This window comes from Oryzias melastigma, linkage group LG20 (assembly GCF_002922805.2).
Source record: "Oryzias melastigma strain HK-1 linkage group LG20, ASM292280v2, whole genome shotgun sequence".
Taxonomy (NCBI): Eukaryota; Metazoa; Chordata; class Actinopteri; order Beloniformes; family Adrianichthyidae; genus Oryzias; species Oryzias melastigma.
In genome coordinates, this window is record NC_050531.1 from 1,997,015 (window position 1) to 2,007,932 (window position 10,918).

General features: G+C 47.5%; 1 protein-coding gene across 1 annotated transcript in view; it reads left to right on the forward strand.

Annotated features, from left to right (window-relative positions):
• Positions 1-10,918, forward strand: part of LOC112150995 (cadherin-6) — an 83,452-nt gene that overhangs the window by 22,465 nt on the left and 50,069 nt on the right. Inside the window, exon 3 of the mRNA XM_024279557.2 lies at positions 339-574. The gene's annotated coding sequence lies outside the window, so the exon portion shown is untranslated. The remainder of the gene's footprint in view (positions 1-338; positions 575-10,918) is intronic.

Sequence of the window (10,918 nt, forward strand, 5' to 3'; positions counted from 1 at the left end):
GGCCCCCCCCCCCCCCACCCCCCGGACAGAAACCGGTCTCCTCCATCACCTGGAGCGCGCGCTCCTGACAGGAGCTGCAGGATTGATGCTCCGAAAGTGAAGCGCGCGCGGCAGCAGCAGCACGCGCTCATCTACCAATGAGTGTGAACGAAGTGATGAAAAACAAACACTTATTCCCCGCACGGTTCCCGCACGACTGCTGCGTTTTGGAGAAATATCGATCATTTATTGGCTGATTTATTTACTAACCAGCAATTACGCAGGGCGGGAAAGTTCCCCCGCTCTGATCTCTCCATCCATCCTCCCTCTTTTTCCTTTTTTTTGCGTATGTGTGTCAGTGGTCTGTGCGTGTGCCTGCGTGATTACCCCCACCCCCCCTTCTGCCAGGGACTGGTGAATGGCAGCCAATGGGCGGGTGGAGTCCCCCAGCCTCGCTGACATCCAGCGGAGTGATGCAGCGCCACTGAGAGCGCAGTCGGGGTTGGAGCACCGGGCACCGGAGGCTGCAGAGCGGAGACGGAGCGGGCGCTGCCGCGGCTCCCCGGGAGCGTGTTTGCTACGGCGACGGAAGCAGGTGAGCGCGAGGAGGAGCGGACCGCCGCGTCCCGGGAGCGGGTTTTATTTCAGATTTAAGGAGGAAATAAGAGTGAGAAGTTGTGAGGAGGAGACTTCTTCCCGCCCGCAGCGCGGAGGTCTGTGGGGAACTTTTTTTATTTATTTCTTCTTGTTGGATGAAATATTTCATAACAAATTGGGTGGTGCGGAGGTCCCGCGCGCTCGCTGCGTGGCGGCTCCGCAGGCGCGCGGACAGCTCCGTGCGCATCGATCCTGATGGCGGGCGTTGTTGTTGGGGGGTCCGGTGAAGTTCCCGAGCAGCGGTTCTGGCGCAGCAGAGATTCTTTTTACGCACGTGCTGTCCTCAGCACCCATCGGTACAAGCGTGCACGCGCCCCGCGAGGCGCATGCACGCTTGTACCGATGGGTGCTGAGGACAGCAATACCCCCCTCCCCCCCTCCCCCCTCCCCATCCTCTATCTATGGTGTTGGAGCTGCTCCTGGAAGCGCGCGGGTTACCTGCCTCTTTGTGTGTGTGTGCGTGCGTGCGTGCGTGCATGTGTGCATGTGGTGGGGGCGTGGCAGAGCAGATCTGTCCAGGTTTGAAGTTCAGAGATGAAAGCGGCCGGAATCTGCAGAGGATCAAAGTCACGCGGGAAAACACGGAGCTGCTGAATATTTAAACCACACACGCACACCTGCGCACGTGCACTGTGCGGTGTGTTTGTGTGTGCACGTGGAGGGAAGGGGATGGGGGGGGCTGTTCCTGAAAGGCTGTGACGTCACAGAGTGGTGGGTCCGGAGCAGTGACCCGCGCTGATGACATTATTCGCGCTCCACATGTGGCGCGCGCGCCCTCCTGACGCATCTGCAGCGGAGAAGACCCTCTGAGCCCCCCCACCACCATGCACGTGCAGCTCTGTGTTTGCTTGTCTGAAGTCAGCAGAGGAGACCCCCCCTTGATTATTGGAGTGTATTAGTCACGTGTGCACAGTGTGAGGATGAATCCTGACAGGATCTCAGGATCACTCTGGAGCTTTTCCCTGAACTTCCTCTTTCCTGGAGCTGCTGCGTCGGAGCATCATCCTCATCCTCCTGATGAATCAGGCCCTCGGAGAGAGAGGCTATTTATGGAGCTGTCCGATTAAAAACCAAAAATAAGGAAGATGTTTCCTGACGGCTCGTGCAGGAGGCGGGAAACTGGGTCGGCAGGGGTCACCTTCCCTCTGAAGGTCAACCGGAGGCCGGCTCTACTCGAGCTGCAGGCTTCTGCAGGTGGACGGAGGCCGGAGAACGGCGAGGATCGACCGCCGGGGTCTGAGGGCGAATGAACAACAACTACACACAAACCTCCTGGATCCGCTCAGAGGAGCCGGACTGAAGAGAGTCCCCCCCCCCCCACCTCCAGCTGGATCCATATTCTTTAGGAATCTTTTCTCTCTCGGAGTCTGAAGAGTCTCACCTCAGATTTGTGCATAAATGTGGTTTTGTGTGCAAGCGACTCGTGATTTTTAAAGATTTGTGTGTAATTTAGTTCCAAGATGTTGTCATTTTAATTTGTGCGTGTGTAAATTGTGTTTAGTATTTTTTTTTATTTTGTAATTTTTGTAATTATGCACAAAATATATGAGTTACAAATCAAGAATTACACACAAATTTAAAGCTACGCACAAATCAAAAGTTAGAGACACAGAAATACAAAGTTAAGCACAAATCCATATTTATACAAACACAAATTCAAAGTTTCACGCAAAAAAATCTAAAATTAGACACAAATACAAAGTTATTCACAAATCAGAAGGTACACACACATATTCAAAGTTACACACACACAAATACACCCCTACAGACACACACAAACAGAGTTATAGACACACAAATAAATCCAAAGCTACACAAACATAAGTTACTGACACACAAATAAAGTTACACACAAATCCAAAGTTAAGCACAAACACATTCAAAGTTACACACAAAGAAAATCAAAATTTGACACAAATACAAAGATACGCACAAATACAAAATTACACACAAATCCAAAGCTACACACAGATTCCACTCATGTCTTCAGGCTCCGCCCCTCCCACTGTAGCTGGATTTGTTTTCTAACGATGAATGAGATCCTTACGAAGCAAAAATATATTGCAATATATTGTAAAATATTACAAAATATTTCTCAACATGTCAATCAAATATTATTGAATATATTGCAATACATGGATGGTCAACCTATTTTATAGTATATATGTATATTTATACCATTATAGTGTATATAGAGCAATCTATCAGTATATATACATCAGTATATTTAGTTTAAGAAAACGGTGATGAATATTGCTTCTATATACGGAACTTACTGGAAACATTTTGTTTTTGAGNNNNGGGGGGGGGGGGGGGGGGGGGGGGTCGGTCCACCAGCACCAGCCCAACGCCAGCCCTCCAGAATTAAAGCTGCTGAGCGGCTTATTGAGCCCTCCCTCCACAGCTGCACCCTCCTCACCTTCCCTGAAGCTAAGAGGTGATGCGCACGAGCGTGCACGAGCGTGCACGAGCCCATGAAGGCACATGCAACAGCAGAGGAAGAGCGCTCGCTCTCCTGCACGCTTCTCAGCACAATTTAACAAGATCTATTAGTCACCCAGGAGGCAGCGGGGCGTCCGCCGTGTGCAGCCGTCTGCAGCCTGACGGGGGGAGATAGTGATTTACAGCAAAGTCTCCGAGCTGGGGAGGCGACTCTGCTACAGGGGGGGCATCATCCTGCTGCGTTCAGACATCTCCGACCTGAAAGGAGAGTTGTTGGTGAATCCTGTAACCACGCTCCGGAGAGTTCACTAACGGGGAAACTCGGCGGCGTAATCGATTCCCTGACCTGTGCGGCCTCCGTTAACGCCCGGCGTCGCGTTCGGAATGAAATCTCTGCATCCAGAGAGAGGGGGGGGTGATAATTATCCAATAATAGAAATCACAAGTTCAGATCACTATCAAAATCTCATCAAGTCTTTCTTAGCTGGAGGCGAAGCTGCTGCTGCATTTCATGGAAATGTGTTGGCGAGTCCCAGACACCATGCAGACAGACAGATTAACACACAGAGGTGAAAATACCACTTCCTGCTGCAGCCAGAAGACACTCGGAGGGAATTACAGCATCTCCTGGTTTAATCCTGCTTTTACACTTTAGTATCTAAAGACCAAGAAAAAGACCAAGGGAATTTTATACAAACTGTCAGGAAAGAAGAGCAGAGAGAAACTTGAAAACAGAAGAGATGTAGGAAGCGTTTACGTCGGCTCATGTTGGTGTGCAGCCAGTATGGAACAGCTGTAAGGATTACTGGAGGAGACGACCCAAAACCAGGGAGTCGGGCATTGATACCAGCCCGGTATGATGGAGGGGAGACCGGAATATGGAGCTAAATCGAGGCCAATATTATTTGAAACCCAAAATATTGGTGTTCGTCTAAAAAAAAAACTAAATGTCTGAAACATTTAGCTATTCTAAAATAAACTTAATTATTTTCAGCTTTAAATGTTCTATTTTTTAGGACTCAAAACTCAAAATTTCCGTTTCAAAGCGTGAATTTCAATTTCAACTCTTCTTTTTCGGTTTTGAATCTGAAAATTTCTGTTTCAAAACCCCGTTGTGGTGCGTTGGGGGCGGGGATAAAACGAAGGACCAATCAAAACCGGGTTCAGTCATCGTGAATTTTCAGATTCAGATTGAAACTTTCAGATTCAAAACCAAAGAAGAGCAATTGAAGCTGTAAAAAAAAGTTTTGAAACTGAAATTTTGAGTTTTGAAACCTAAAAACAGAACATTTGAAGCAGAAAATAATGACGTTTATTTTAGAATAGCTAAAAGTTTTGGATATTTTACATTTTTTGGCCAAAAAACAATTTGTTTTATTTGGGTTTCTGATAATATTGGCTTCAGTTTAGCTCCATACAGGAACGCTTCAGTCGAAGCTTAAAAAAAGGGAAGTGAAGGCAGTTCAGCTCAGAAACTAAAGCAAACTTTACAAATATTATTAAATATATGTAGTTTGAAGTCCAATCAAAGCAGAGAAACAAACAATGACAGCAAATGTGTTCAAAAGTGTGAAAGAAACAAACTAAATATGAAAAATAACAGTAAAACAGCAGAAACTTGTTTCCAGGTTTCGTCTAACCGTTCGTTTAGGAATCTATGGAGAGAAAATAGTCTCAACCCGATTTATGTGTAGCTTCAAACACTTCAGTTCTGAAAAATATTTGTATTTTCTAAAGAGATAAGAGTTTAAAAAATGCTTTTTTATACTATATCTGTTTAAGAAAGTGAGAAAAAGTCAAGTTTTACCGGATATTATTCACTAAGTTCAAAGCGGCTGATAAAAAACTCTCATCACTTAAACATGAATCTTTGCTTTCTCGGAGACGTGAAAAGATTCACATCAGATTTGTGCGTAAATGTGGTTTTGTGTGTGTAACAAGCAATTGGTGCGTCATTTAGTTTCTAGTGGTTGTAATTTTAATTTGTGGGTCGGTAATTTGTATTTTTTTGAATTCATAATTTTTGCACTTGTGCACAAAATGTATTGTATAAGTCACAAATTTATAATTACACACGCACAAATCTGGAGTTACACATGGGTCAAGAATTATGGACGCACAAATCAAAAGTTACAAACAAATCATGATGAATCAAGATGCACAAATTCATAGTAACCCACAAATCAAAAATTACACACAAATCAAGAATTACACATTCAAATCTGGTGAGTCTGTTTTCTCTCCATAGACGTTCTGCCGTCAAGCTTTAGCTGAAAGCAGGGTTTTGGATCTTTGGATCTTCAGATCTTCAGATCTTGGGATAATCGGATCTTTGGATCTTCAGATCTTGGGATAATCGGATCTTCGGATCTTCTGGCCTTCAGGCAGCTCGTTCAGGAGGAGGAGGAGTCAGAGTGCGTCCTCTCAGCTGTGTAGAGCAGGGGTCACCAACCTTTTTGAACCTGCGGGCTACTTCATGGGTACTGAATCATACGAAGGGCTACCAGTTTGAAATAATAAATTTGCTTAGTTTGCCTTTAGTTATTCATTATTAATAATAATAATGATACTTCTCTATGTGAAGACACTGATTTCTTAGCATAATTATCAATAATGACAACAAGCTAGGAAACAGATATCAATATTCAGAACTTTATTAATCTCAACAGATCTTGTCACATTTTGAGGTAATGACCAAATGAAATGTTTTTAACAAAATTATAACAGCGCCCGCTGTGCTGTACTCAGACAGACACTTCAGAAGCGCATTTAATCAGAAAAAAGTCCATTTCCATAACAGTTCTGCGAACAATGTCCATATCCATTTCAATACGCCCCCAAAACCAGCTCCTCTACACGCAAAAACTTTTTTTTGAAAAATGCGAGCTTTTTTATTTGTTTTTTTTGTAATCTGTGTTTCTATTAAAGATAACTAATAATCAAATATTCTCGGTGTCTCCATGTGGGAAAGGGAGAAGGGGACGCCTCATTCTTTGTTATTAGCTGCATTTCCATTACACATTTGCGCAAAACTTTATGGAAATTCTTGGAATTTAAAAAAAAACTTTTGGAAATGACACTGTTTCCATTAAATCATAATTTTGCGATAAATCACAAACCAACTCACGCGATAAGTCATTAAAAACACGGCGATGAAGGACAACAAGTATTTTTTTTTATTTCATACACTAAAAGGGAGCGTGTGGGTGACGTCAAGGCTCTGTCTGGGGCGCGTGCAGCGCAGCTCAACTCAGAAGAGAGACAAGTCCGTTCTGCGTTAAAAGAAAAAGCATTCTAACAAATAAGCATCTGGACCTTTTTTTCTGTCTGAAAACACCACAACATAAATTCAAGTTTCTGTCACGGCGCTCGCGCTCATGAGACTTCAGGCTCCAAGCTGCAAAAGTGCGTCTGTAGATGAGGTGACAGGAAAGGAGGAGGAGCTGCTGCGCGATTCTGTATGACCCGCAATTTATAAAGCGCTTTGACGCTGCGGGACCTCCCGATGCGCCGGCTGTGCAGCGCTCAGATCAGACACTTCATACCGAGAAGCGCATTTATTTAGAAAAAAGTGTTTCAGCTTTGCGAAAAATGTCTATTTCCTTCTGTAAGCGCAATTTCTTTTTTCGAAAAATGTCAGTTTTTTCGAAACTGTGGTGTTTCCATTTGGATGATTTATTATCCAAATTCTAATTTGCGAAATTTTAGAGTTAATGGAAATGCGACTATTGATTATCTCGTTAAGGAGAAAACGATTTAAAAAAAGAAAAATAGTGGGACAGGCTGTTTTTGGCTTCAGAAATAATGAACATAGTGTGGCGACCCGGGGGTTAGCCCCGCCTTCAGCTCCTAAGACTCATGGGAAGTGGGAAATCTTGGGTGTGTAACATTGCTCACCATGAGTGAGGGAGCTGTGAGCATAAGTCAGGTTCATACTGTTTGGCTGTTCATGTGTGTTTAAAATAAATGGGTGTTGATGACGGTACTGAGAGTACGCAGTCTGCTTCGTGGTCTTCTTCAGCCTGAAACTATTCGGGGTCGTGCGACATACGGGGCACCGACGATCCTCCGACCCAGACAGTGAAAGAGTAACTCGCCTTATGGGTCCCTGCGGCGCCCCTGCTACTAATAACATACCAGTGGAGTCGTTACAATATAGCTTTAAGATATTTTAATTTTTAATTCTTTATGAAGGCTGGTGTGATTCAAAAAAATCGCATCACACAAAAATAAAATTATCGAGCAGCTCACAAGTGAATTGTGCTATTTTTAGAAGAGGTCTGCGGGCGACTGATGTGGTGCTCGCGGGCGACAGGTCGCCCGCGGGCGACGTGTTGGTGACCCCTGGTGTAGAGGCTTCACCACTGCAGAAGTGGACTAAACACTGTTTGTATTTACATTGAAGCAGGAGAACAGGAAGTCCAGAGCAGGACGTGTCTGACGCTCGCTGCGTTTCCCGATCGCCGTGTGATGGATCGTGATGGCGAGCGTTGTTTGTTTCTGCGTCTTCGTGCGACTTGGCGTCTCCATTTTGGCTGGCAGCGGTGAAGCTGGCGTGATGTGATTTTCCCCTCTGGCAGGCGGCAGGAGTAACGATGCGGGTTATTGCAGATGACGTGCAACACCTCGACCCAGCGGGTGTCAGCGCTGCAACAGCCCCCCTCTTTACAGCAGAGCCATTCCTCTGTCAGCTCCAGACGGGCCCCTCCCTCTGAGGAGAGCGCTCCTGTCCATGCACTGAATGATATCGGGACTCCTTTGTGCCCCTATTGTCCTGCAGGATCCTTTGTGGGGTTCTGCTGTAAATGAACAGGCAGAGGTCCATTTACTTCCAGTCCCCTGAGTGAAAGAGAGGTTCCTCCATTGTTCTGCTGCTCCTCCAGACATTAGGATGCTTCATTGTGAAGCAGCAGAAAGACCTCCGTGAAGCCCCCGTCCAATCAAAGCCGGTTTGTCTCTGTAGGTCTGCGCATTCCTCGGGGAAGGACACAAAACCAGCTTTAAACCCGGCGGTAATAGGTGCATGCTACTGTTTCAGGCTGGATAATACCCGAGGCGTCTCGGAGCCAGCGGGAGAACCCGTCCCCTTTGAGGAAAGGTCATTCTGGAAGACCCCCCGCAGCGAGACAGTCAGCTCTGACACGAGGAGCCCACAGACCCGTGTGTTCAGGTCTCACAGGCCTCCATTACTGAGCCGTGCAGCTGGGCTTCAAAACAGGACGCCTGCTTCTGGACCTTCAGGATCCGGACCTTCAGCTCTGTGGATTTGGACCTTCAGATTTCTGGATTCCTGACCTCAAGTCTGCAGATCCAGGCCTTTAGACTTCTGGATCTGGACCTTCAGGTTTAAAGATCCAGGCCTTCAGGTCTGTGGATCTAGAGCTTCCATTATGTAGATCCAGATATTGGATCCGAACTTTCAGGTCTGTGGATGTGGACCCTTAAGTGTGAGGATTCGGACCTTCAGATTCCTGGATCAGGATCTTCAGCTCGGTGGATCTGGACCCTTAGGTCTGAGGATTCTGGCATTTAGGTTTATGGATCTGGACCTTTCTGTGAATTCGGACCTTCAGAATTTTGGGTCTGGAACTTTAGGTATGAGAATCCATATTTTCCGATCGGTGTACCTTCAGGTCTGAGGATCTGGACCTTCAGATTTCTGGATCTGGACCTCCAGGTCTGTGGATCCAGATCTTCAGGTTTGTGGTTCTGGACCTTCAGGTCAGAGGATCTGGTCCTCCAGGTTTGTAGATCCTGACCTTTTGATTTCTGGATCCGGATCTTCAGGTCTGTGGATCCAACAGCGGCTGCAGCTTTTTACCCAGAATCCCACAGAGCGTTCTGGCTCAAATGAGTGTGATCTGATGCCGAGCTCGTCGTCCGCCCGAGGAGAACGCCAGAGAGTTAAATCTGTTGTTGGAAAGACGGCGAGGGAATTTCTTTGAAATGGAAAAATTGCATTAAACATTCCATTTGTATTAATTACTTTGGGCTCTCGTTAACCGGCGCTCTGCCGGTGCCGCTGGGCGTGGAGCGGCGCTCTGAGCAGTAACGGTGGAGTTACCCGTCCGTGCCGGAGGCGCTGACAGCAGCTTCCCTCTCCGGCACCGCGACCGGACCTTTGGTCCTGAGAGACATCAGTCCAGTTACTCACCGCTGGATTCAATTAATTCTGGCTTAATTCAATCGGATCCCCACCCAGCTCTGGGTGGGTTTTAAGAAGCTCTACTGGAGCCGGACTGGGATTTCCAGGCCCTCCAGAGGTCAGAGGTGAGTCTGAGCAGAGTGGGCGGAGCTGCAGCCAGAGGCTGCTGCAGACGCCGTGTCAGGATGAGGTGGCTGTCACGGTCAGAACGGACGAACATCCGTCAACATGTCAGCCGAGGGCAGAGTGGGAGTCAGGTGACATGCACGCCTCCGACACTCATGTGCACGCCTCCGACACTCACATGCACGCCTCCAACACTCACATGCACGCCTCGGTCTGACACAGACACTGTGGGAGAGACTGAGCGCGCTCAGTAATCACCTGATTTTTCTGCGATGGATTCTAACTCACTGCATCCAAACAGGCGGAGCTTTCCCTCGCTTCTGCAGACGGGGTGAAGGGACAGCACGCCCCCTTTCCCCAGCCAGCAATGCCATGTGGGCTCATATGGTTTGAAAGTGGCAGAAAATGCGGGTCAAAAATGGGTTTAGCCAGCCGCCTGGTAGACATCGGAGCTCGCTAGCTCAATACAGCTAAGCATGCTAGCTTGCTGCTGCGAAGCGTGCTAGCTCAATTCAGACAAGCTCGCTAGTTCGATAAAGCAGAGCCCACTAGCTCGTTGTAGAGGAGCTTGCTAGCATGCTTAAATGGAGCTCGCTAGCTTGCTAAAGAAGAGCTCTAGCATGGTACAGAGGAGCTTGCTAGCATGCTAGAGTGTAGCTCACCAGGATGCTACAGAGGAGCTTGCTATAGCAGAGCTCGATAGCATGCTACTGTGGAGCTCGCTAGTATGCTACAAATGAGTTTGCTAGCTCAATACAGAAGAGCTCACTAGAGTGCTTCAACTTAGCTCGCTTGAATGCTAAAGAGGAGCTCAATAGCATTCTACACTGTCCACCAGGTAGCTGGCTAGCGTAGCGAGCTAACCCACTGATTCCCCGCCTAATCAGTGTGTTCAAACACACGTGGAGCCACCACAGAAACTGGACAAACCCAGTCGGATCACATTTTCTGCTACGTTTAAACCGTATGGGCCCACTTGGCGCTGCTGGCTGGTCTGGACGGAAACGCCGTCCTCCTCGCTTTGTGGTAATTGAGGATTCAGCTCATAAAGCAGCATCATGATTTGCAATAAGCACAGTTAGAGGAGAGTAATGAAGGTGTAAATCAACGGAGCACTGTTTTCTTCCTTCCTCATCTTTGACTCTCCTCTCTGCCTCTGTTCTCCTCTCGATCTCCTTCAGTTTGCCGTAATGGAACGCCCGGCGCTTTGTAATAAAAGCCGCGCGAGCGGCGGTTTTAGTAAACAGTCCTGGCCATCAGTCAGCCGCCTCCTTCGCTCTGTGAGTGCAGGAGGCGTTTCATGGCCCCATATGGCGCTGAGGTTGTGGGCGTGGAGCTAATGAATGAGGATGGAATGAGGAGTATTTAATTCCAGTCTGGGAGAGGGCCGGCCGGGGAGCGTTTGACGGGCCTCCTCGTCCCGCCGCCTTTGTCTCCACTTTCTCCCAGCGCTCCGGGGAAAAAAGCCTCCTGTTTCCAGCGCCAGCAGCGGGAATGTAAATGCAAATGTGCTGCACACTGAAGGACCACACATCCCTTCATGGGGGGTCACATGCCCCCCCCCCCCCC